Here is a 7,379-nt window from a genome sequence, read left to right on the forward strand (position 1 = left end):
ACCAAAAAATCAACTGCAGCATCACTGAAGTCTGAGGTCATGAAATTGTGTGCCTTCAAATATAATGCCATAGAAATGTCATCTAGGACATATTTTTGCCAAAAACATACAACGGTACCTACTTGAGCTATGAGAAGTCATTTCTAGTTAATAGAAACCAAAGGGAATGGGAAACAAGAGAAATATCATCACATAAAGCAATCACTCGAGTCCTCACTGTGGGACGTTTTACAAGACAGTTGGCTTGTTCTCTTCATAGAAAAGTCAATGTCATAAGGAAAACAGTAGATGGAATATACTAGATTAATAGAAATGAAATTCCTGAGCCTCCAATATAACCTGGTTGCAGAAAAAAAGAGTAAAATAATTTAAAAGGAACAATTGAAAAAGACTAAAAGGGAAATGGATGTTAGATTATATTAGAAAAATATTAGTTTTCTTAGTTGTATCATAAAATTGAGGCCATATAATATAATGCCCTTACTCTTGGGGTCTCCTGTTTCTAGGAGTGAAGCATATCATAATGCCTACCATCTATTTTCATATGCTTCTTCAAAACACACACATATGAGAATCTAGTAGTGTGGCGATGTGTTAATAATTAAACACCCCCCGCCTCAGTGGGTATCTGATGTACCATTCTTTCAATCTTTCTGTTGTTTAAATGTTGAATGTGAAAATGTTGAAACGAAGCTAATGGTAGTGCTTCAGAATATTACTCAGCAAAGCTATGTCCCACCTACATTCGTCATTCTGCACTCCTTATTAGAAACTATTTTATGAAATCTGTAATAGAACTGATGCACCTGCTCCACCAGGAAGGCCCCCACATGGAGAGCCAAACGCTTACACAGCCAACTGATTTTCCTTAAACCTTCTGCAAATTCTAAGTAAGTGACTGGCAAGAAATGTGTTTGGGGACCCAAATAGAGATGAGAGGCATCCAATTAAAGCCATTATGTGGCCCCTCGCCTGGACCTCCTTTCCAAATTGACACTTGCATTGACATCAGTGTGATGTCAGCCACATCACTTAAATACCTACATAGATTGAGTCTCAATGTAATTTCACTTCCAGAGATCAGAATCGTATAACATTTCAATTGTAACAAATGAGAACCAGATATGAATTTATATAATATAGTAAATCTAGAGGCTATAAAGACACATCTAAAGTTTGAATCTGAAATGCATAGTGCAGAAATCACACAGCCCTTTTGAGGCATTGACACTTTTCAAACTATAGAGAAGCTCAAGTGTGGCACAAAGTCATTACAAATATTTAACAGGAAAATTCTGGCATAACTAAAAGAGTTCAGAAACATACTTATCTCCGTGAAGTTTCATTGCAGATACTCATGAGACAAGCACATCAAGTGACTTTACATCCTGGAAAATGAAGACTTGTATAAAGAACTATGATGCTATGAAAGTCATTCGGAGGACACTCCATATTATGGTGAGTCTCACAATCATAAAACAATGAGCTTTTCCCTTTAATCCCATGGCACAGGTAAGTTCAAGATTAGTATCACCACCAACAGCAGAAACATTTGGTGTCAAACCCATGTTACAAAATGACCCTGTCACTGAATTTCTCCAAAGCAGCAGCCAACAATGTATAGAAGGAACCCTGAAATCAAGGCTTTCAAGAGTGCCCCAAACATAAAATCCTGAGTGCTCTGGGAACTTTTGGAGCTTATGAATCACACTAAGCAACGTGTTCATATGTGCCAGTGCCCTCCACATTTTACTCCAAACTCAGTGTGATTTGGAGATGGGCCCTGAACATTAAATAGAATATAAACCATCAGGAGTTACTAAGATAAATGCATTGTGATAGCTTGGAGGTTTGATCCACCTATTTGATTCTGTCAACTTGTTGATACTGCGACCATTGCAATGACAAGCTGACTATCTTGAGAAGTTGATGAACCCCATAAGCTGTCTCCTGAGAGAATGATGTTGAATAAATAAAGAAGCCAAACCAAATATTTGGACAGCATTCCCAACATATGAATGGTATAACATATTACTTAGCAGATTTTTTAGCAGTGCCTTCAAATTTTTGACTGAGGTTAGGTCAAGGGGAAGCACATTTAATGGGCAACATTTCGTAACAAGAATAAAAAAATGCTGATGATTCAAATCCCAAGTTATTTCCTGATGGTTGCACAATTTTGGTAAACCTTTAGGAAGAAAATTTGATTTCATCTACAGATTCTCTTCCAGTGTTCCACTGATTATATTTCCTTAGGAAATATATGTTCTTTGCCATTTTCATTTTAGGGATTCTTGTTTTTGTCATGATCCACTCAACAAACATTTCTTGAGAATCAGGAAAACATAAATCAAAAATGGTTGACATGTCAGGAACACCAACAGGTGCTGAGTGAGTGAGAAGACAGGTATCTGACCCATGCTGGCTGAGTGTGGAGCAGGGGTGTGAGATGCGCCACGTGCCCGGAAATGGAGGGGTTTGGGCTGGAGTAAGACGTGACTGATGGGATGCAGGGGTAGGAGATGATGTTCCAGGAAGCAGCAGCAGCAGTTAGAGAGGCAAGGGTGATGGGGCAGAGGCCGCTGGGAGCTCACATGTTGAGAGATGGTCAAGACTGTGTAATCCATGAGCGAAGCTGGACCTCCTTCTGAGAACAAAGAGCTATCCTTAAAAAGGTTAAGAAAGTGACTCACATGAGGAAGTGATTCTTTTGGGGTTGGTGAATGTGATGACTGGGTTTCCATGCACATGTGTGACGCATGTCTCCCTCAGACCCTGTTACCACATCCGTACAGTACCCATCGGATGTGAAAGAAAGAAAAAAAAAAAAAAAGGAAAAACATGAAGAGGAAAAAGAAAACATGAGTAAAAGTGTGTGTTAGAAACCGAATGCTGGTGTGTATGCAGAAGTTGGAGGAGGCAGGCCTAGAGATCTGCTACAAGGTTATTACCATAACCGGAACAAAAACAATGTGAGAAAAGAGAAGAAACAGGGATGGGTTGGGAAGAGCAATAAGCCTACAAATACGTTTTTTAAGTTTAGCATCTGAAAGAATCTGAAAATGGATGAGGCTTATAACTTGAGATGGGAGTTAGACACAGATATGAATTGCAGAAAAATCGATGTATGACATTTCTTGCACATTCACGTCTCCAAATACTTTTTCTTTAACATGTCAGCAAAGGGAATACAAAGCAAATAAACAAATAAACAACAACAAAAATACTTCCGTTTTCTCACCCACCCTAGTTCTCTAAATGATGGACTCATTCTTTTCAAAATACATCAATGGAATAAATTCAAAACTTAATGTACACCAGAACGTAATTTTGTAAACAGGACATATTTTACAGCACATATCTTTCAACTAAAGTGCCATATAAGACAATAAAACCTTCAGTTGACTTTTTATTTCATTGAACAGATAAAAATACTTGATTCAATTACATAAAATGCAAAATTATGGCCTGTCAGATTGCTCTCTGACTCCAGAAAGCATCTTTCCCCCGTGACTATCTGTGCCAGGGTCATACAACCAAACCTCTTCCTGTGGTGTACCCCAACAGATGAGTACCTGGCCCACGACTTAGTGCTGCTAAGGCCTCTCATCAATTTCTATTCTATTCCCCAATAATTGCATATCCGGGTAAAATGGGGTCAAGGGAAAAAGAAAGGATTTTTGCTTCCACGGTTGATGGCCCTGGAATTTATAGCTTTTCCTCTTTCAGTTTTCTTGAATTCCTTCTCCAACCTCTGCCTACCCCTTATCCAGAAAGAATGCAACCCATGCATTTGATTATTTTTATTTTATTATTATCAGCATCTACAGCCATCTCCTTGGCACGGTAACGGACTCTTAGGGAATCTGCACTATTGTGAGGGAAATCGCACAGTCCTCAACGAGTTTAGCAGGTAAGAGAAGACTGTTTCTTCTCATATTTTAATTTCCTGTGCTTTTCATTTCTTGATTTGCCTCTGTTTTGAACTTTGGAGGTGATGTCAGGTGTTTTCTTCCTAGGTTGATTTGCTTTGTTTTTTCCTAGCTCAAACAGTCTCCCACAGTATCCTTAGAGCGACAGAGCTGCAGAGTCATAAAGGGCAAAAGTGAGGCGAACACTTTTGAGAAGTGGGTTTCAACCCGACCTTCCACATGCCAGCTCTATGTTCTTACACTATTAGTCTGGCTGCACTTCTGTCATCTCAGCTACACAATGGGAAGTACAAAATCTCTTTTTCTTTTCTTTTCTTTTTTTTTTGAGATGGAGTTTTGCTCTTGTTGCCCAGGCTGGAGTGCAATGGCATGGTCTGGGCTCCCTGCAACCTTCACCTCAAGCGATTCTCCTGTCTCAGCCTCTCAAGTAGCTGGGATTACAGGTGCCCACCACCACGCCCAGGTAGTTTTTGTATTTTTAGCAGAGACGAGGTTTCACAATGTGGGCCAGGCTAGTCTCAAACTCCTGACCTCAGGTGATCTGCCTGCCTCGGCCTCCAAAAGTGCTGAGATTACAGGTGTGGGCCACTGTGCCCAGCCCTTTTGGGTTTTTTTTTTTAAAGTAAGTTCAAATGAGCCAATTCATGTAATGTGCTTAGCATAGAACCTGAAACTAAGGAAGTGCTAATCAAATACATTACAAATACCTGAAGAGGCTGGTTCTTTTGTTAATCTACGTTTTTCTCTTCGTTTTCCATCTAGGCTCCTCTGGCTAGTTTCCATAGGAAGTGAAGTCCATTCTCAGAGCAGTCCTAGACCCTTCAGGAATCCTCTGACGCAGCTTTTCTCTGTTCTTACCTTTCCTATCAGGCCACCTAGCTCACCTGAAGCGCTGCAGTCTGCAGCAGACCGTCCTGGTTTAAGCTTGGCTCGCCTTGTTTTTGTTTATTTGTTTACACAGCATCTTTTCAGGCATTTCTGGGCTTTGTCATAATTCCCTTCCTAAAATATCGGCCATTTCAGTGAACAGTTTCACCTCCCTTAATATACATTAGCCCTCCCAATATTCTTCTATCCATCTGTCTTTCTGTTCATTCATCCATTCAATCTACGACAATCCCTTGTTTCCACACTCCAGGAGATCATAAATGTATTGGGGAAGACAGTATATTGTGCTGAGGAGAATAATTTCAATATTTTTTTTTTACTTTGTTTTAATTGAAAACATTACATTTCTTTTTTCTTATAAGGTGAAAAGTGATCCACATTGAATTAGATAAAATGTTTAGAACACCTGAAAGAGCTTCTGGCACATAGAAGGGATTATCAAATGTTTGACAAGTTATTACAAGGTATAAAAAACCATCACCGAGAAGAAACAGTGCTCTTTATCTATGTGTTCAGTGATGCACAAGAAATTTCCAAGGAATGGGAGCGGCACTGTGAGCGTTGCTGTGTTACATGCTGAGGAACCAGCATAGATGATGGCAAACATTGAGGAATGCAGACTAAACCACATGTGATGTTTGAGAATTCCAAGTACGCTAGAGAGTAAACTTGCAGGAGGGAGCAGTGGGTTGGGAGAGGCGGGAGGCTGCTAAGGTGGGCAGACAGCAGAGGATGAAAGTCTCTTTTAGGGCACGCCCAGTATTGAACCCGGACTTGACTAGAGCAGAAAGAATTGTTTCCAACTATTTCAGTGTGCGCTCTGAAACAGAGGGCATCTTAGATACCTGACATTCATTAGCCTATTTAAACCTCAAATAAAATGCAACATATTTAGGTACCAGTCCCACTTTATTAACACAAAAATCAAGTCATCGACTACTAAAGTGGGGCAGTCAGGATTTTGACTAAAGTCCACGTGGTTGCAACCACACTTTGGAAGAGATCAGACCAAGGGGCCCTGAGTGAGGAGCGGCACTGGGACATGTTTTAAGGGAAGAAATAATGTTTAAAAAAAAACAGTCAAATTTTAACAATCATAACTGTGCAGTAGTGTGGATAATAGATTAAATAAGAAAGAGTCTTACAAGCAGAAAAGCCCATTAAAACCAAAAGCAGTTGTCTGGTGAGAGACGCAGGAGTCTAAACAAACACAGTATGAAATTCAAAGATGCTGCTGCATCTGAGACCTATCTGGGAATTGACTGATGACAAAAGCATCCTCATGATGCTCACTGACGTTTCATCATGCGCAACTCTAGTTATCAAGGGCCTACCAGCTCACCATAATGACTGGAGGCTAAGAAGAAGAGGGGGAGGGAAGAACAGTTTTTGCTACAACTGGTAACTGGTCCTATCAGGAATATTTTGCAGCTGGGCGCAGAGGCTCATGCCTGTAATTCCAGGACTTTGAGAGGCCAAGGTGGGAGGATCATGAGGTCAGGAGTTCAAGACCACCCTGCCCAACATGGTGAAACCCCATCTTTACTAAAAATACAAAAATTAGAGGGCATGGTGGCGGGCACTTGCAATTCCAGCTACTTGGGAGGCTGAGGCAGAAGAATCACTTGAACCCAGGAGGCAGAGGTTGCAGTGAGCTGAGATTGCCCTATTGCGCTCCAACCTGGGTCAAAGGGCGAGACTGCCTAAAAATATATATATATTGTGAGAATAAATGTTTAAAGTAGCATTGGGCTACAGCACAACACTCAATCTTTGATAGTGAATGAGGAAGTAATCCCAGACCTGAGGAGTACAATGGAATGAGAGGCCGATGAGGTATACAATCCTGGAGAGGCTGAAGTCTAGGGAGAAGGTCATGGTTTGGCCGCAGTTAATAGAAGAGGAGACCAGAGCGGGTTAGAGAGTCTCTACACTTTGTGCAGGTTGAAGGTTCAGAGGCAGTTTTTGGAAGTTACCTCACAGAGATTCTTCATTCATATATTTACCTAGAATTCAGGTGTGACTGAGGGTATGGCTCAGGAGTAACAAATGTCCCTTCCAGGACTCCAGCAGTGACTTTTTAAAATGCATGTTTGGAGCCTTAATACAAGACCATACTGGGAACAGTATTTTAATTTTTAGTACACATTTGGACTTGCTGAGTCTGTTTTAATAATGCTGCCCTCTTTTCCTCTAAGAACAGGCTGAATGCTCCTTCGAGAGACACTTCAGAAATCACACTTCTGGTCTGTATGGTGGCTCTCTGTTCTTCTGGTGTTGGGGGAAGGAGCTTGAATGTCTCTGTGAACAGAATAGGAATGGAATAGGGTTGCCAGTTCCAGAGGAAGCTGAAAGTTCACTGAATGAACTGCTGTGAGTATTTCCCCTGTGCCGCTGGTAGGAAAACTGCCAACAGAGTTTAAAGCAAGGGAGGAAGGATGGAATATAAGATGGCCTGATTCACGGGTCATCAACCCAGATGCCTCCTGTGAATGACCCCTCAGTGACATCGTACTTAACAAAATGAGACAAATGTTTTTGGTGGCCTTCCAGCACAGA

At 40.9% G+C, this 7,379-nt stretch overlaps 1 non-coding gene across 1 annotated transcript; it reads left to right on the top strand.

The window, feature by feature from the left end:
- The first annotated feature begins 2,704 nt into the window (after nt 1-2,704).
- On the top strand, nt 2,705-2,808 carry LOC120363847 (small nucleolar RNA U13). The gene has a single exon (XR_005579278.1). It is a non-coding gene; the product is annotated as a small nucleolar RNA U13 (small nucleolar RNA).
- Nucleotides 2,809-7,379: the final 4,571 nt, after the last annotated feature.

Source organism: Saimiri boliviensis, chromosome 3 (genome assembly GCF_048565385.1).
Source record: "Saimiri boliviensis isolate mSaiBol1 chromosome 3, mSaiBol1.pri, whole genome shotgun sequence".
Lineage (NCBI taxonomy): Eukaryota > Metazoa > Chordata > Mammalia > Primates > Cebidae > Saimiri > Saimiri boliviensis.